This window comes from Euprymna scolopes, chromosome 1 (assembly GCF_053919585.1).
Source record: "Euprymna scolopes isolate OS-2025 chromosome 1, ASM5391958v1, whole genome shotgun sequence".
Taxonomy (NCBI): Eukaryota; Metazoa; Mollusca; class Cephalopoda; order Sepiida; family Sepiolidae; genus Euprymna; species Euprymna scolopes.
This window is the reverse complement of record NC_136482.1, coordinates 139007520-139028016: the sequence shown is the minus strand read 5'-3', so window position 1 is coordinate 139028016 and position 20497 is coordinate 139007520. Positions and strand designations below refer to the sequence as shown.

The 20497-nt window shown below is 34.4% G+C and overlaps 2 protein-coding genes across 10 annotated transcripts in view; one reads left to right on the top strand and one right to left on the bottom strand.

Annotated features, from left to right (window-relative positions):
* LOC145272760 (retinal-binding protein) overlaps positions 1-15611 on the bottom strand; it is a 368701-nt gene extending 353090 nt beyond the window's left edge. Inside the window, exon 1 of one of the 2 annotated variants that reach the window (XM_080127061.1) lies at positions 15310-15611. The gene's annotated coding sequence lies outside the window, so the exon portion shown is untranslated. Of the gene's footprint in view, positions 1-15304 lie in introns of both variants that reach the window. The other variant, XM_080127058.1, reaches the window with a different exon arrangement.
* Positions 1-20497, top strand: part of LOC145273340 (retinal-binding protein-like) — a 381653-nt gene that overhangs the window by 214743 nt on the left and 146413 nt on the right. Inside the window, exon 1 of one of the 8 annotated variants that reach the window (XM_080127091.1) lies at positions 13545-13656. The exons of the other annotated variants lie outside the window; for them this stretch is intronic. The gene's annotated coding sequence lies outside the window, so the exon portion shown is untranslated. Of the gene's footprint in view, positions 1-13544; positions 13657-20497 lie in introns of those variants that run through there. 8 annotated transcript variants of the gene reach the window in all.

The following is a 20497-nucleotide window of genomic DNA, read 5'->3' as shown; positions in this document are numbered from 1 at the left end:
ATAAACTACTGGTCACATAACACTGGAATTTTCAGGAAATAATATTCATTAACCAAGGATGGTTTATAGCGAATAATATTTTTGTTTACATGCATGAATAACGCGTACAGACATCGGCAAATTTACATGTAAAATGTACATTAACACCGAGCAGACATTTTTTTGCGGTCATACGCATGCACACACTTAATAGAGAACACAACATTAGGCTGGAACGCTAGATGTTTTGATTTAAATTCTGGCTGATAACACAAACTCTTTTTTTTTAATAAAAAAATTAAATAATACGTAAATTTTACTCGCGGTTTTGAATTTGTGAGCATATATATCTTTTATTTCACGATCTCATATTTATTTCATATATATTTTTAAGAAGGAGGGAGTGGAAAATAATATGCGGAATACGAACTGTGCTGAAATAATAAGATTTAGAAAGCCATTCTTAATATGGGATGGGAAAGGTATTTTTAAACTATTCTGTACCTAACAATTTATTAAATAAGAAACTGAAATACGGACCGTACTGATATAATAGCGTTATTGTTTAGAAAGCCATTCTTAATATGGTTAGGGTAGGGTATGTTTTTAACTATTCTTTACTTTCTCCCAAGAATTTAAAATAATTGTCTCAGTCATGAAGACCAAGAAACCAAGTTGTTTTCACCAGGCATTATCTCCTCCTTAAAAACAAATGGAGGGGGTGAGGTCGCTTAAATGCTGCACCAGAACAGATACTACACTTTGATCATAGCAAAAAGGTCAAGTAAGAGTTTCCTACCAGTCATTATCTCCTCTTAAAAAAAAAAAACAAAAAAAAAAGGCAAAGATACAAATTAATCGACACAGAATATATTTTAAGAATGGGGAGGGGGGTATGGAGTTAATCCCGAAATGGCTGAAGCAGTTTACAATCTCAAAAATACTTTATTTTATATACATATTAAAGGAAGGGGGAGTGGGGATACGGAGTCAGGCCCCAAAACGGTTGAAGCAGTTTATGATCTCAAAATTACTTTATTTTACTATTTATAAGAGACACGGAGGATATGAAGTCAGTCCCATAAATGGCTGAGGCTGTTTAAGAACTCAATATTCCTTTATTTCATATTTATTTTTAAGAGAAGGGGATGATATAGAGGCACTCCCGGAAATGGCTGAAGGAGTTTACGATCTCAAATTTTCTTTATTTCATATCTATTTTTAAGTGATGGGGTGATATGCAATCAGTCCTGGAAATGGTTGAAGCAATTTACGATTTCATACTTACTTTATTTTATATGTATTTTTAGAAGAGGGGGAGGGTAAACTGACATTCGGAATACGGACCATGTTGAAATAATAGCGTTATTATTCTGAAAGCCATTGTTAATATGGGGAGCGTATGTTTTTAACTATTCTGTACTTTCGTCTAACAATTTAAAAATTGAAAAATGGTACATAGAATACGGACCGTGCTGTTATTATTTAGAAAGCCATTCTTGATATGGAAAAAATTCACATAATAATTTTATAATTATAAAAAAACTGATATACAGAATAAGGACCGTGCTGAAATATAAACTTTATTTAGAAAGTTAATCTTAATATGGGGAGATTTTTAAAACTATTTCGTACATTCACCTAACAATTTATTAAATAAGAAACTGACATACAGAATACGGACTGTGCTGAAATAATAAGAAAATCATTTTATGACGGCTATGATGTTGGTTAAAATTATGAAAAATGGTTGTCGAAATCAGTAACATATCCAGGAATTATGAAAAATGAAGAAATGTGAGTTAATTGATTGGTGATTTTTTTTTAATGAAATAATCAAACCAGACAATATATCAAAGTTATTATTTTCGTAAGGAGGGGGGCTATAATGTGGGTTAAAATTAGGAAAAATGATTGTCAAGTTTAGTAACATATTCAAGACTTATGAAAAATGATGAAATGCGAGTTAATTGGTTAGTGTGTTTGTAAGGAAATAATTAACCCAGACAATACATCAAAGTTGCTCTTTTCGTGAGGGGGGGGGCTATAATACTGGTCAAAATTATGAAAAATTATTGTCGAAATTAGTAACATATCCAAGAATTATGAAAAATGATGAAATGTGAGTTAATTAATTGGTCTGTTTGTAATGAAATAATCAGTCCAGGCAATATATCAAAGTTATTATGTTAGTAAGGGAGGTTGCAACAATGTGGGTTACAAATATAAAAATGATTGCCGAAATTAGTAACATATTCAAGAATTATGAAAAATGATGAAATGTGAATAAATCCATTTGTGGTTTTTAATGAAATAATCAACACAGAAAATATATCAAAGTTATTATTTTCGTAAGAGGGGCGATAATCTTGGTTAAAATTATAAAAAATGGTTGCCGAAATTAGTAACATATCCAAGAATTATTGAAAATTGATGCAATGTGAGTTAATTGATTGGTGTGTTTGTAATGCAATAATAAACCCGGACACTATATAAAAGTTATTATTTTCGTAAGGTGTGGCATACTGTGGGTTTAAATTATAAAAAATGATTGTCGAAATTAGTAACATATTCAAGAATTATTGAAAATTGATGAAATATGAGTTGATTGATTGGTGCGTTTGTAATGAATTAATGGGCGAAGACAATATATCAAAGTTATTATGTTCGTTAGTGGGGCGATAATGCGGGCTAAAATTATGAAACATGATTTTCGAAATTAGTAACATATCAATGAATTATGAAAAATGATGAAATGCGAGATAATTGATTGGTATGTTTGTAATTAAATAATCAACCCAGGCAATATATCAAAGTTATTATTTTCGTAAGAGTGGGGGGCGATAATGTGGGTTTAAATTATCAAAAGTGATGAAATATGAGTTAATTGATTGGTGTTTTTGTAATGAAATAATTAGCCCAGACAGTATATCAGATATTATTTTCGTAAGTGGGGCGATAATGTGGGTTAAAGTTATAAAAAATGATTGTCGAAATTAGTAACATGACCAGGAATTATGAACAATGATGAAATGTGAGTTAATTGATTGGTCTGTTTGTAATGAAATAATCGGCCCAGACAATTTCTCAGTTTCTGTAGGTGGTTAACAATATTTTTCTGAATTTTCAATATTAACTCCGGGTAATGACGTCACAGTTGTAGTGGTGAGTAGAAAGACACGTGATTACGTTGCTTTATAACGTGTTCTAGAGTTCTCAAGCAATTAACAAACCTTAACTTTTGGGGTGGGGCCGGAGGGAGTAATGTCAATTTTAGGGTTACTATGCAATCTCCCACAATGTCATATTCCAAAAATATGGAGCAACTATGGAATTATATTCCGGAAATGACATGGGTTTTCTTACTAATGCGTTGTTGGTGGTTGTGGTATGAAGCGGGGAGAACTACATTAATATTAAAAATTATGGTAAAGTCAAAGTTGCCTAATCATCCTTCGCGTCAATGCATTTATGTAATAATTTGGAAAACCTGCTGAGTTATGGTCAAGAAATGATATCATTTCACTTAAAATGATGGTGCCAGTAGTAGGGAGGGACAGAACACAGTAATGTGGAATTCTGTAGTAAAACAAGGGTTGCCTTATCACTAAGCTTTTCAACATATTTTTTTAATTTATTTGTAAAGCCCGTTGAGTAATCTTCCGAAAATGACGTCTTTTTTCCAAAAAAATTTGTTGTCGGTAGTGGTGAAAAATGTGGAATTTGATAATGAAGCAAAGGTTGTCTAATCACTTAACTGTGTCAATGCATTAATTTTAAAATCCTGCTGAGACATCTTCCAAAAATGACATAATTTTTCTTACAATAATAGTGTCGATAGTGACGAAGGAAAGAAACGCAGTAATGTTGAAATTTATGGTGAAGCAAGGGTTGCAAACTCATAAACCAACACAATGTATTTATGTATTAATTTGGAAATTCTAATGATCCATCGTCTAAAAATGATTTCAGTTTTCTTAAAATTATGGTAGCCTTGGTGGGGAAAGAAATTATTTCATATATGTTGTATAATAACCTGTCGATAGTATGTTAAATTGTTTCATATATGTATATAAATTACCCGTTCGAAGGTAGGTAAACATATTTTAAATATGTGTTGTAAAGTACCCGTCCCAAAAAGGTAAAATTATTTTATTTACATTCTGTAAATTACTTATCCTAGGAAAGGTACAATTATTTCATACGTGTTTAATAGCCGTCCTAGGGTAGGTAAAATATTCTTTTGCTCGAAATAGCAAATGATACATAGACATTAAAAAACTCCTCTCTCCAAAGACAACCAATAACAATTCAAAATCAACTTAAATTTTCTCATTGTTTACACGGTCCCGAGCAACGGCGAGTAGCCCTGCTAGTAAATAAATAAATAAATAAATAAATAAAATAATTCCACAGAAAACCCAGCGTGACTGCTAACTACTTCTAATTAATCAATCGTAAGACGCGTTTGCGATAAAACAATAGTAGTCAAAATAGTGCTAGAAATCTGGGTAGAATTGCTGCCACTCAGAATCCAGGGAGAACCACCGGTTATTCCCGTGAGCATGATGATGATGATGACCTGTTTGAATCTGAGTGTAACCAAGTTTCTTCAATTTCCACTACTCTCCGCCACTTTTGATAACACTTTCAAATTAACGGCTGTTGCAATAACGCAAATTCATTTGCTAATATTATAGAAAAAGTAGAGAGTACTGGAAATCTGGGGAGACTTGCTGTCACTCAGATTCCAGGAAACACCACCTGCTGTTCTCAAATTGAAATGTATGATGATGACTTGTGTGGAAACTAGATTGTTTCCATATTATGTATTCTTTAAAATATCTTTTTCATTTAAATAAAATTTGGAGAATGTTTATTAATACTAGTGATGGTACAATTCCAACATTTTTTCGATTCGGATACAATAACTGATTCTGAATCCAATTCCAAAAATATACCAAAGTAATGTTAAAAAAATAATTTGCTTATGTCAGCCTTAACTTTTAGTATAATATTGCTCTGGAACAAATCTAAAAAAAAAAAAAAATGGTATGGATTGTTTGAATCTCGTTTTGTGAATCGTTTTTGGAATTTGAAATTAGGTTCAAATTTTTCCGATTCCGAAACCGATACTCTAAAAGTTCCGATTTTTTTTTCTCGATTCCAATTCCACTCGACTTAACACTAACTTTATTTTTTTTAAAATTAAATCGGAGGTATCTGGTTTTCACCAAAGATTTCGCCCTATTTTCATCACCTTTGGACTAATTAATCTTGTATGTACAAATATATGAACATACCTTTTTCGCTCCTAGACAGTGTTCAAAAATGAGTCCCCAGCCTTTTAGGTCCTGTACTATCAACTAAACTGCAACGTCTGTCCCATTGTAGAAATATGGCGTCCTTGTGCCTGTTTTACAAGTACTTCAATAGCAAGTGCTCTGACGAACTCAAAGCACTAGTACTCCATCGACGACAATACTCTCGAAAACCCCAACAAGCACCAACATCCCACCCCGTCACTGTTGAGATCCCTAGATGCCACAAAGCCTTCTACTCGAATAGCTTTTTTCTTTTGGATTGCTGCAGTTTTGAATTCACTCCCGGACCCCTGCTTCCCCGTACTGTACTGACATGCAGAAATCCAAGTGTAATGTAAACAGACATCTCACTGCCTAACCCCTAAAAATAGTATCCCTGCAAATCTGGTCCTAAATAGTAGCCCCTCACAACTAAGTGGTTCTCTGCCTTGTTTAGGGTGAAATAACAGTAAAAAAAATAATATGTAGACAAGCTGAAACATTTCGTTAAATGATTAGTTAAGGAGTTTCATAAAGTTATCTTAATTTAACAATTCTTTCAACTTTCTTAACGTTTACTTTCATCGGAGTAGTATATCGATCACGTGTCAATTAAATGTCACGGTTTCTTCACATTATAAAACGACGTCGTTTTGATTAAATAAATTCAAAGTTTGTATTATTTAGATTAATTGGATAATTGTTTTCATTGTGAGTGTTATCTGCACAGCGTTTCGGTCGATGTAACCTTCGACCTTCAGGTGTAAAAGTCGCCATGTTTTGCAAAAAGTCGCCGTGTTTTGGCTATGTTTTTTTTTTCATGCCAAAACATGATGACCTTTACACCGGATGACGGTCGAAGGTTACATCGACTGAACCGTTGTGCATATAGCGCTCAAGATGAGAACAATTGTTCGGTTCATCTAAACAATACAAACATTCGTATCTCATCTAAAAAAATCAGAACTGTAAATTCAACGTTATTCAGAAACGAACATTTGATCTTGAGTAAACAGTAGTGTTTTTACAAGAACATTTAGAAATGTTGTTTATTATATACTAGCAAATGTATCCGGCGTTGCTCGGGGTCATATTAAATGAAATAAAAGTGAAATTATGTGTAACATTTTTAGTTAGAAATGAAGACGAAGAACAGATGTCTCATTATAACACTTATAAGCAACTTTATTGGTTATCTTCGTTAGGAGAGCAACGTCGAACCTAATTTCACACATTATTTTAGCACAAAGCAGAATTTTACAGACTAAATTTCACAAAATAACTTAACACAAATCAGAAACAAATTCAAGGCATTTTCTTGTCTATTTGTTTGCTTGTTTGTTTGTTTGATAAATTTGTTACTATTTTTTCGCCCTAAACGAAGCATATTGCCTCTTGGAATGTAAGGAGCTACTATTTAAAATCGAATCTAACAGGGGACTGTAAGGAGTTGAGCCACAAGATATCTGTGTACATTACATTTAAACTTTTGCAGGTTAGTACAGTCAGGAAAGCAGGAAATAGGAATGGAATTCCAAAATACAATAGCATGAGAGAGGAAACCATTAAAGTCGAAGACTTTCTGGCATCTAGAATTAAAACTCAGTTTATTAAGCAGAATTTTTTCTTTTTAGTAAATTTCAATTTTAATTTAAATAAAATATCTTTGTCATTCATTGATAATGTCATTTTTTACAATTGTCATCAGTGTTAAAAAAGACAACAGTTGTACTTTCAAACGCTGATTTTAAGGCAGGTAATCAATTTCAAGCATTAAATATTCTATGAACACTGCTTCCTTTTTTTTTAGTTTTGAAAATACCAAGAAACGCAAATATCTTGATATTTAAGGGGCAAATGTTTCTATTAAATCATTTCTGCGTAGTTAATATCCCAAGGTTAGCCCGCACGCCACATAAAAGTAGATAAACAACATCCCCTTTTTACCCCTCCGCAAAATAGGATATAAAACCAGTTAACCGTAAATAAGGAACAAAGAATAAGTTTCATATTATTTCACAAGTAATTTGGAAAACTTGTCACGTCATTGTCCTTTTTTATATTTCCAGGGGAAACGAGAAGATTTATCGTTGTAAAAGAAATCTGTAATGGTGCTGGTCGTTACTGTAGGGAAAATTGTGGCTTATCATTAAAGCGCCCGAGTATATGTACGTCATCTGGAGTCGAACAGTCGGGGGAGGAAGAAAAAAATCAAGATGGCGGCGCCTACAACTTTTATAACTGGGCGATCTCGGAAAGTGATAGTAAGTCTCACGGTCCATGTGCAAAATCTCGCCGCTCGGCTGCATAAAAGGAGGCCGCAAGAAGAACGTGGAAGGACGATGACGAGCATCCTTGGAGACGGTTGTATGAGAATCTTTGGAGATTGTCATTGTACATTACTGACTTTCTTTCCTTCCTTTTTTGTGTTACTAGCTATTTCGGTGTTATGGACAACTTCGTTGATCTCTGAATTCGACGGCTCTCCCACTGGCCCGTCCGTCGTCGAATGGTTTAAAAAGACCGAACGCGTTTGCAGGCTGTTCAAAATAAAACAGCCCGCGCTGGCCATCGAACTGAGGCTCATAAAAAGAGCCTACGCCGTATATCAGCAACTCGGGGATGAAATGGACATAGAAGAAATTAAGCAAGCAGTATATGCAGCCTTTGAAATTAAGCAAGCACTAAAGAACTTACCAATTCAACAAGCTTGCAAAGTACAGGGCCCCTGATAATGTCAGAGGAAAGTATGAGAAGAAGCTGAAGCTTTGGATCACAAATGGCTGGTTGATTCCATATTCTTTTAATGGCGGTCGTGCAGGAACAAAAGCAGAAGGTATGTCCAGTGTTGGATTAATGTGAATTAAATGGCTTCGTGAATGCGTTCACTGCTAACGCAGAAGTATATGCACAAAAGCTAAAGCAATGGCGACGCGAAGGAGTTAATGTATCCCTTTTAGTTTTATGGAAGGCATATCTTCAGATCTATATTGACGAGGCACTTTGGCCATTTCAAACTGTCCTTTTTAAGGGCCAGCGCTTGTGTTTTACACGGCTAGGATTTGGGATCAACGTGACGCCTCTCATTTTGAAATCTGTTATAGACACCATCATATTGCAAGAGCACACAATCGAGCGTGCTATGTCAGCATATGTCGATGATATTATCACCAATGAAAGTGTGGTCTTTGCGTTGCGTGTGCACCAGCATTTTTTGGATCTCAGTTTGGTCTGCAAACATTCAGAGCAACTAAAAGATGGAACCAGAGTTCTTGGCTTGCAGGTCCGGGAAGAAAGCGGCACCCTTTGGGTGAAATGAGGAAATCAGAATCCTGAAATCCTCGATGTGCTGACCCATTCTGGGTAGATGCAAGTTCCGTAGCTAGGCGGTAATGTCATCTAAGATGCGTGTTTGCTATGTCCAACCAACGATGCAAGGCTTATAAATTTAGCTGAACTGAGCGCAAAAGACAACTGGAATAGCCACCACAATGGTGAGAATTTTTTACGCTAATTGATTGCAATCCATCTAGGTTTGCAGTATGGCGGCTGCTGTGTCAGCCAGATGCGACCACGTCATTCGACAGAGAGTGTCTTCCTTAAGCGAGACTCACAAGTGGAGATACTGACCGACATCCATCTACGGTTTCAATGTGCCTAGTTTCCGAGTGGAAACGGGATCATTGAACAAAACCACAGAATCGCCAAGACCATCGCAACCATGAAGGACTGTACAGTGTATGAGGCAGTCTACTAGTTTGACATCACCACAACGTTTCACCGGGCGATGCATTGCATAGGTAGGTGAAGGGCATGAAAGCCAGCTCAAGCCCAAACTAGAATAACCAGAGATAAGTTTAAGAAAAGAGACGTCGTTTAGGTCAAAAACCTGCGCGGCGGGTGTACAAGATATAGTACTGAACTCATATCTGAGGTAGCTAGCCCGCAATCAGTGTGGAGTGATAGTATGTCCCGTCACGTTAAAGACCTCTGGCCGGCAACACAATTGCAACCACCGTTATAGTCTAAATCTAAAATCTTTGACAGTGCCTGCTCCCGCCATATTTTGTATTGCCGGCGGGCTAACAATGTTCTAAACTGCTGCCCCAATGCTGCAGCTTGAAGTCTTTGCCGTCTATTTTGTTGCAACGACGTATTTGATGTTTGGAACGTATAGCTCGTTGCTGAGAGGGAGAATTAAATGGAATTAATCTTTCTTCATGGATGGCGCAAGCGTAATTTGGTAGACAGCTGAGCAATTAGTTAGTCGTATGGTGCTTAGGACCGCCGTGCATGGGTCGCTATGGTTCGAGATATGTTACAAGTCAGAGAAGAAACCGCCTCAACCCGATCTTGATTTACGTCATTGCAGCACCATTTTTTTCAAATGCATCTTTTCGAATATAAGAATATTTATGTCGAACTCGGGAACCTATAGAGAATTTCGAACTGGACGTTTTAATAATACCAATAACACAAATTACGAATCCTCACAATTCACAATGAGAATAGTTAGTCATTAACGCCTTTACAACATGAGATGTTCAAGGACTCTAAATGTTGATTAGCTTAAGTCAGGTGGCTTCAAAGTACGGCGCACCAAAGTCTTTAATCCAGCTCGCGGAAAACGTAAAAATATTTTAGGAATTAAAAAACTGAATACGTGTGAAAATTGTGTGGTGATTTTTTCTTTCGTTCAGAAAATAATTAAAATTATGAGGTTTTGGAAAACCAGTTTCATAAAAAAGCAGAGCTAATAAGCAAAACAGTATAAAATACGTTCAAGTCATTATTTTTATTTTGGCTGCGTATCTCTAAAAGGTCAACAAAATGGACTCTCGTTCGAAAACTTTGACGGATCTGACTTCAGTGTATCGATAAATAGTTATAAACGACAGCAAATTAGCACAATCATATTAAACTTTTCAATTGGAAGCCATGTTTAATTTCAGAAGAGTTTCCGATGGATTCCTAATCTGTATAAGTCCTGGAGATGAAAAAAATTTTTTCGATGAGTAGCTGATGTATATAAGTCTTGAACTTTAAAAGTTTGCAAAGAACAAACATCTTTTTCGTATGGACATGAAAAATTATGTGCAGGAATTCTAAAAAATCCAATAATTTATGGGGGTGAGTCCGGTTTCTGATTGGTTGCTAGCAGAACGCAACGTTATTTGATTGGTCAGCTCCTATCGCCAGTATCTATAAGTAGAACCTTCAAGTTTCTTTAATCATACCTCTTCATCATATCACAAAGATTGAAACAAAGTGCTTTTCTCCAAAGACGATTGCAAATCTATGATTTGAGGTTTCCATACCCGAAGAAGATATACATTCTATTGAAACATCATATAAATGAAATAAATTCTATTTCACATGAAAACATGATCCTCCATTCATGGATGTGAGTCCCTCGAGATATTTACTGCGTGAATGACTGGGTCTATCATTGTCATGCTAATATTTTGGTTTTATGTTCGATTATTTTGCCTCTGAATTTTCAAAAATACTTTTGTTTTTATGCACTTACGAATTTGCTGCACGTGTGCTTTCAACCAACCCGAAATTCAGCAACATCTCATCCTTTTACTGTAAAGATCTTTAGATGCAGGAATGCTTCCTACTTCAATAGTTTTCTTCTTCACCATCGGAATTTCTCTTCCTACCCACTGTTTCTCAGATTGTACCAACAAGCAGAAATTTAAATGTAATGTTAGCAAATATCTTGCTGCACAACTCTCTACTTTAAAGCCATACATACAGGGACATCGAAATTTACAGTAGCATCTCGCATCTCAGCGCCAGTGTGACTGGTTTGGGGTGAACCAGATTAAAAACACACATACGTGTAATGTTACACATGTTTAATCGCGTGTTAACATGCAGACAAAATGAGACAAATGGGACAAATGGGACAAAATGAGACAGATGGGACAAAGACAAGGAATAGGAAAGAAATGCAACAACAGAGAATTTTTATTTTTGAGAGTTATCAAGATATTAATAATTAGCTGAACTATTTAATTTAGGGGGGTGATTGTCCCCATACATACAATCACAACTTATGAAATGGTTACCCCGATTTCAAATTCAGTTCGACCTATTTTTATCATTTATGCACCAATACTGTTCGAAAAGATATGGACAAAAGTTATGTTCGATTAATCATTTACAATGAATCATTTGCATCACTTGGATTATTCAGACTACTGTCTTCATTTTGGATGTTATTTTCACAACGTTTCGGCTTCAAGTGCGTCTTGTCAAACTCGGTAATCCGTACGAAGTTTTGAAAGAAACTATTTATTTAATTTTTTGAAAAAACCTATTTATTTAATTTTTGAAAGAAACTATTTATTTAATTTTTGAAAGAAACTATTTATTTAATTTTTGAAAGAAACAATTTATTTAATTTTTGAAAGAAACTATTTAAATAATTTTTGAAAGAAGCAATTTATTTAATTTTTGAAGGAAACAATTTGTTTAATTTTTGAAAGAAACTATTTATTTAATTTTTGAAAGAATCTATTTATTTAAATTTTGAAAGAAACAATTTATTTAATTTTTGAAAGAAACTATTTAATTTTTGAAAGAAACTATTTAATTTTTGAAATAAAGTATTTATTTAATTTTTGAAAGAAACTATTTAATTTTTGAAAGAAACTATTTAATCTACGAGGGTAGCTTGTTCGTGTCCTGTCAGCCATGTAGACCAGGTAGAAGTCTTAAGTAACTCTTAATTGTATTCTCAGTATCACCCTATACTAAGGATTGAACCTTCAACTTCCAGAAGGTAGTCTTTTAGAATTTAGAACAGCACTTTTATCCGTTGCGTCACGGGTCCACGCAGACAAATTATAAATAATAATCTAAAAAATCCGAAATTCAATGCATCATTTTTGCTAAGTACTGTGTAGTTTTTGAGTGTTAAGTAACGTCAAAATCAAATAAGGCAAATCAAATTTAATTTGTTATTTGTTTCTGTGTTATTTTCACCATGTTTCGAGCTGATTTCTTGCACCGGCCTTCTTCAAGTATCTCGGTCCTATTTTAGGGGAAACATTTCTTTTTCCCCCCAATAGTATAGTCTTTATATAATAACAAATTAAATGATTTCAGTTTCTTCTGCAGTTACCATCAATCTCAGGCAAATATATTTAATTAATTTGGACTTAATTTAACTTTTTTTTTATTTGTTATTCAACGTAATTGAAAAATTGGTCAAATTATGTTTTTACTTTGATAAAACATCCCCTAAAACTCTGCTTAACAGCAGAATTAAATAGCTTCAATTATATAATTAAAATCACACAATATTTAATTGGGTAATAAGTGTTTTTTTTTTTTTTTTTTGTTTATTAAAAGCAACATATTGACAACGTTGTTTGATTTATATTAGAAGCGTTCCAAAAGTAATACCTCCTATTGTTTTTTATTCCGCCCGAATGGATCGGAGTGGATTGCAAATTTTATTTTTATGCTGACTGTACGTATGCATTCATGATCTGAAAGTTTCATATCTCTGTTGAAGATATTGACGGTATGAGACTTTAATAAATCTTCCCCTGTCATTAACGTGCGTCAGAAGATGAGATGCGTCATTGAATTTCTAGATGCAGAAAAAAATCATTGATCAACATTTACCGACGCTTATTAAGCGTTTAAGAAGAGGATGCAGTTATGTCGACACAGTTAGGAGATGGGTTCGTCGATTTTAGAATGGTGACAGAGATCTGAGTGATTACGCGCGCTCCGGACGTTCATGCACAGCCACCTCGTCGCTGATTAATATAACACCTAATCTGGCGCGCCACGGGTCCATGATTACAAATTATAAATACTCATCTAAAAAAAAAATCCGAAATACAATGCATCATTTTCGTTAAATACTGTGTGAGTGTATTTTTGTGAGGAGGAGGGGGGGATTAGGTAACCTCAAAATGGTTGATTTGCTGTAAAAACAAATAAAGCACATTTTTTTATTTGTTATTTGTTTTCTGCGTTGTTTTCACTATTTTCCCGTAAAAATTGCATTAAGAATGGTGGTGACTATGTAGAAAAATAGATTCTGGAGCACAAAGGGTCACTTGTTTGAATGATATCACTCTCTTTAATTTATTTGTTTTTTGTTTTTTGGTTGAAAAAAGTAAATATTGCATTACTGTTGGAACGACCCGCGTATAATAATAGACCGCCAACTAATTGTTTGCTGAATAACTTCAAATCTACGAAGGAAGTTTTCTACTACTACTACTACTACCAATACTACATACGATCATTTATATTACGTAACAGATGAATGAATGAATACAAATTACAGTTCATTGTCAAAAGTAAAGGAATAGTGTGTAAATAACTCGCTCAACAGAAACAGGTACGTATTTTTCCATGTTACATTTTTTTAACCTGATCAAGAATATAAAGCAAATATCGTTGATTTGTTTGCCATCAGAGCCGACACTACTTCTAACTGGCCACGTCGCAGCCAGGCTTAGGGGCTAATCATCTGGATAACCTTGGTAAATATGGCTTAAGTAGCGCTCTGAAGATTTTATTTCGGTTTTAGTTATTGTCACGCTTATTTCAAATACTGTACAGTCGCTTTTAACATTAAAAAAAAAAAAACTGCATTTGTGCGTTGATCTAGCTTTAAACTTAGATTCTATCAAACATTCGGTACTTTGAAAATGTCTATGATGTTAAATTTAAAAAAAAATGGATTGAACTAGAATACCCATCTTGGGGCGGGAAAATGAATTCCCCAAACTGAAAAATTTGCACCACTTTTATATCTATTTTCAGAAATTAAAATCAATACATAATGTACTAAACCTCATGTCTAGAATCCGTATTCTAATTTTGATAAAAAAAATCCATTAACTGATTTCGATTCTAGAAAAAGTCTAAGATTTAAGGTGTACGCTTAATGAGTTTTAAGAAGATACTGAAATTCAATGAATTTTGCTTAATTGTTGTCTAATGACTATGGATCAAATTTAATGTAGATCTGAAATATTTGAATTTTGCAAAGGGAGATTATACCTATATTATATCCCGAAGAAACTGAAATTTGGGAAAGATTAATTCATTGATGTTTGGCAAATTTTATTAAGATTTCGAAGAAATTAGAGTCATCCGAATGATCATGAAGAGTTTTCAGTTAGTTTTTGTGTCGTTTCCATGAAACTGAATTAAACTAAACCTGCATTACGATCCCTTTCGCTGAGCAGCTGCGTTCCAAAATTCATAATGAACAGTTGATTAGTTTAAGAGTGAATTAAGTACGTACAAATATATAAACATACACATATATAACATTGTATGACTAGAGATGACTTACTGAAATTTGCATTAAATTGTAAGGGGGGGGCGTAAAAATACATTTTTTGTTGTTTTGTTTTTATTTTTATTCACTCAGAACAAGGCAAATTGTCACAGACGGAAGAGGCTCCAATTTGGAATCACTTCTACAGAGACATAAAGTAGGGAGTTGAGCAGCAAGATTGTTCACATTACATTTATATTTTTGCATATTACTACAGTCAGGAAAGCAAGAAACAAGAAGGGAATTCCAAAGTTTAGCAGTTCGAGGTAAGATACTATTAGAATATGTTTTCTAGCATCTAGGGACCGCTATAGTGAAGAGGTTGGATTTTGCTGCTTATAGGGTTAATCAGGAGTATTTATGTCGAGAGGGGTTCCAGTGCTATGAGTTCATCAGCGCACAATTTTTTCGAGCACTTGTAAAACAGACACATGGATGCAACATGTCGGCGATGAAACAGGAATTGGAACTTGATTGATAGTGCGGGATCTTACTAGGTTGAAGTCTCTTTTTTCTTGTTTGTTTACAAAACAAGTAGTCGGGCTAATATCTTAAATGGAGCGGGAAGTAAACCCCTGCTTGTCAAGGTCGTCAGCAACAAAAACAATAATAATATTTTTTTCTTTTTTTTTTTTTTTTTTTTCTTTTTTAAACAAAACAAAGATGTGATCGGTTAAGAAAAGAAGTATAAACTCACCACACCTGCAGAGCTTGCGGATTGAAATCTCCTGGTTTCCAAATTCAAAATGCTAATGGTGTATCAAAACTTTTGGTTGAGGAGGGGAGAGACAATAAATATTGCATTTAATAGGTAATCATAAAATAAAAAAAGAGAGAAAGATTACGGAAGACGCGAACGATAAGTTTGTGAGAAGTTTTATCGCTTTTAAAACGTCTCGTTTTGTTTAAACATGTCGCTTGATAAATGAATACTAAAATTCTTTATCTTCATTGACCCAGAACAGGTAAACAATCAACTATAACACGAAAATTGAGGTCAGCATACTTCCACTAGCGAAAAGCAAACGTCTTCTGTACGAGACGCTTTTAACTGTGAACATAAATTAAAGATTCTATGCACATCTTATATAATAACAACCATGAGCAACGACATTTTTATTGGGGTAGATGTGACATTTGTTTTCAACTAATTTTTACCTTCTGAATCTAAAACTGAACTCCGTTTTATTTATTTATTTACTTATTTACTAGCTGAAGTACCCGGCGTTGCGAGGTTGTATATGATATATTTGAATATTTTGTCCCCATACATTATAATAAATATAGATTAAACAAAACATGGCTTCTGTTTCACACACTCCATGTGGTGGGAGCAGTAGTGTATTTTATTTTATAGAGGTCTCGCCAGTAGACCTAATCATTTTTTATAGTTTAATCTTATAGTCCTTCTTTCAAAATATGATGTAAGAATTGCAATTATTTTATATTTTAGTGCAAATCTGAAAACTGTTAAATCTCTTTGCTTTAACTATTTAATGTACTATATATATATATATATATATATATATATATATATATATATATATATATATATATATAATGGCATTAGTAATCTATTCTGTTAATGAAATAATTAAAATTCAGTTTCCACCAGTGCATATCTGAAAACTGGCAAATGAACCGGTAGCATTAATTTTGAAGAACCTCTACATAAGCAACATTTTTAGTGTGACCTCTAACTGGTGAGTAGAGATTTTCAGGACTTCCAATGCGTGAGCAACCAACATAAAACTGGCCATGATAAAAGCAAGATGTCTGAAGATTAAGTCCAACAACTTTTAGGCTTTGCCCTTGAGCTTTATAGACATGGCAAAACTAATTTTTATTGGGAATTGTAAAGGCTTGAACTAAAATGGCGTGTCAGAAGGAATCAGAGGGATCCAAGGAAGTAATAGTTTCACCCTTAAAATTTCCAGTTATTATAATGGCTTCCAGAATATTAGGTTTCAAAGATTTTATTGCTAACCGTGTGCCATTGCACAATTTAGGTGGATCAATATTTCTTAATAATATAACTGGGACTCCTTCCTTCAATATCAGGTTATGATGTGGCATCCCAGGCGGCTGTAATGAATTTAGAATTCTACAGGAAATTCTACTGCCTGATCTTCATCAATAACGCAATCAAAGGATTGATAAGAATGCTCAAACCCAGGCAACTCTTGCAAAAGATTACAATTGATCAGTTATGTTACCATGAAAACAATGTAAACATTTTTTAAATAATTTTAAACAATGAATACTTTTTTTAATGATAAACAATATTAATATAAATAAAAATATTAAATTGTCAGAATATATAAAAAAAAGTAAGCAATATAAATAGAACTTTTCATAGTTATGAACTATGAAAACTTTTTTAAAGCAATATAAAAATAGAACTTTTTATCATTTGAAACTATGAAAACCTTTAAGTTTAAGTTTAAACAATATAAATAGAACTTTTATAATTTTACACAATGTAAAAAGCTTTATTTTCGATTAAAAATTGAATCACGTGATTATTATTAAATTATATGAGTAGTTATAAACGATACAAATTAATATTAAGCACGCGTATTCTATTGCGACTTTTAATAATTTTATCATCTATTTTCTTTCAATTATTTTGAAATTTATTAATTTTCACGTGTATTCTCTTTCACAACTATGGCCACCACTTTTAACATAAAAATTATACTGTTTAATATTCGAAATACTACTTATTTGCGAAAAATTAAAGTATTTAATATATAAAATATTCATTTGTTCTCTAGTTCTAACGCCTTTTGTTTCCTTTTGACCTGAACATCTGCTTCTTTTAATTTTTCAACATCTTATTGAGAATTTTCATTTTAGTGGGGGAGTGCTGGAATGCGAGTCCTGAGTTTCCCATTCATCAACAATTCTACAGGACTTTGGCCATGCTGTAGTGGAGTAGTGCAGTAATTAAGTAAAGCAATGTAAGGATCACTTGACTTTTTAAAAAGATTTTTAACTGTCTGGGCAGCGCATTCTGCTTCACCATTACCTTGTGGATGGTGTGGGCTGCTAGTGAGATGAATAAAGCCATAGACTTTAGCAAACCCCAGAAAGTCTTTAGATATAAACTGAGGGCCATTGTCATTTATTACCATTTCAGGTATACCATACTTAGCAAATATTGATTTGCTGTGGTTTACGATACAACCTGCAAGGGTATTTTCTAGATGAGATATTTCTATCCATCTTGAATAATAGTCTATGACTATCAGGTATTTGTGGCCATTCAATTCAAATAAATCCATCGCAACTTTTTGCCAAGGGTAGTTCTGGTGGATATTTTCTTCCTGACCATCAAACATTACTCCATGCCAGTGCTCTATATTTTACTATATCTTGGTGTCCCTCATGAAGACGATCCAAGATGTCTTTTTGAAGATCCGCAGGAATAATGAGTCGGCTTTGATATAGTAAGAATCCTTGGAAGATTGTAAGGTACTATCTTATAAACCAGTAGGGTCTCAGTTGAGGGTTTTGCGTAGTAGTTTAAGGCCAATGATGCATTTTACAATACTTTATGACTGCAGATTTTATCAGAGTGTTGTTTCACTCTTATTTCCTCCTATCTCCTGTCAGATGTTTTGTATAATTGAGCGTATGAACATGTCCGTCTCTGTCTCCTGCTTGAATTCGTGTTTGGTTGGTAGGCTGTTTGGAGCTCTAGATAGTGTGTCTGCTGTAATGAGATTTTTCTCAGCGGTATGTGTAATTTCATAGGTAAATCTAATTAGGCGCATACGGAAACGCTGTATTCTTGGGGTCAGTTCATCAAGGCGTTAAGTTTTTAGTAATGCCAATAATGGCTTGTGATCGGTTTCAATTATGAACTTATGCAGTCTAATAAAGAATTCAACAAATTTTTCACAACACCAAGTGACCGCAAGGGTTTCTTTTTCAACCTGAACATATCTTTGTTCAGTTTTGGTAAGGGATCTTGAGGCATAAAATACAGGTCTCCAGTCATCCCCTTGTTTCTGGAACAGTACTCCACCTAAACCATAGGAAGATGCATCAACTGAAATTTTTGTTGGCTTATCAGCACTATAGTGGCGCAGTACCGGTGCAGAATTCAGACTTTTCTTTAGCAGTTTCCTGAGGCTCATACCAAAACCATGCATTGTCTTTCTTCAGAAGATCTTGGAGTGGTTTTGTGGTCTCTGCTACATTTTCAGCAATTTTTTTTTAATTCAATTTTCACCCCAAACAAGGCAAGTGCCACTTTGAAGTAGGAGGCTACTATCGGGGATATAATTTGTGGGGGTATTATGAAGGGAGATGAGTAGAAAGGTGTTTGTTCACATTATACTTTAACTTCTGCATATCAGCACAGTTGAGAAAGCAGTATCCCGGGAGGGAGTTCCAAAGACTTGCAGTTCTGGGGAAGAAACTATTGGAATAAAAGGCTTTCTTACACCTAGGGATCTCTACTGTAAAGAGGTGGGACTTAGCTGCTTGTCGGGTTTGTCAGGGGTAGTTACGTCAAGGAGGTACAAGTGCTTGCAGTTCGTCAGAGAATTCCCCATTAAAGTATTTGTAGAACAGGCAGATGGATGCAACATTTTGTCGATGGGACAGAAGCTGAAACCTATATGACAGTTCAGGGCCTATCAGGTTGATGACTCTCTTTTGAACCCTGCCCAGGAGTGAGAGACCAGCAGCAGATGCACCAGCCTAAATGTGACAACAGTATTCCATACATGGACGAATGGTGTCCTTATAGAGGTACAGGATACTTTCAGGCGTAAGTAATTTTCGAGCACGGTAGAGAGACCCCACCTTCTTTGGCAATGCTCTCAATGTATATATTCCAGTTCATGTTTCCTGTAAACGTTAGGCGAGTAGTTTAAAGGAAGTACTTTCAGGCAGTGTGTTCTTGGCCATTGCTATTGGTGGTAGAAAAGGTTTCTTCTAGTTATTGAAGGAAACAAGCTTAGTCTTGGTAGCATTGAATGTGACCATCCATTTTTGTCCCCATTCCACTCTAGTGTTTCTGTCATTTCCTTAGATACGTGTTCATTTGTTTCCCCCTCATACCTGTTATAGAGGGTGGTGTCATCGGCAAATATACCCATCTCCGAAACAATTTTATCAGGGAGGTCATTTATCAATATCAGAAATAATAAAGGTCCAAGGATAGACCCCTGCGGTACTCCCGCATTTATATCATATTGTTTGGATGTACGACCGTTGAGGACAACTTGGATTTTTCTCTTACTTAAGAAGGGTTTAATTACATTATGTATTCTTCCAGTGATTCCATATGATCTAATTTTCCTTAGAAGACCATCGTGCCATACCCTGTCAAAAGCCTTGGATATATCAAGGGCCACCGCTCTACCCTTCCCTGTTTTGTCCAGTGAACGGTATATACGTTCAGAGACTACAGTTAAGATATCTGCTGTTGAACGGGCTTGCCTGAATCCATATTGTTTGTCAGTGAGGAGTTTAGCAGCTGCTATGTGTTGGACTAGGGCTTGATTAACTAAGGACTCAAATATTTTGGCAAAAAGTGGGAGGAGGCTAAGATATTTGTTAAAGGTTTTTTATGATTCAATTAAAATATATGAGACATTTTATCTGATTAGATATTTTTGTTTGTTTCTTTTTTTTTTTTTTTTTTTTAGAAATAAACCTGTATTTTGTGTTAGCATACTGTTCTGTATAAGAAAGCTCTCTCAGAAAAATTAAAAATAGTAAAAACGCATGCCTTCAGAAAAATTTGGCAGTTTCCGGTATCAATAATTGTTCATCTAATCGATAGGTATGTTTCGTAAATGCCATATAACGTCTGAAAAAAAGAAAGAAAAACACACGCATTCGAAACGTAAGAATTTTGTATAATTTGACC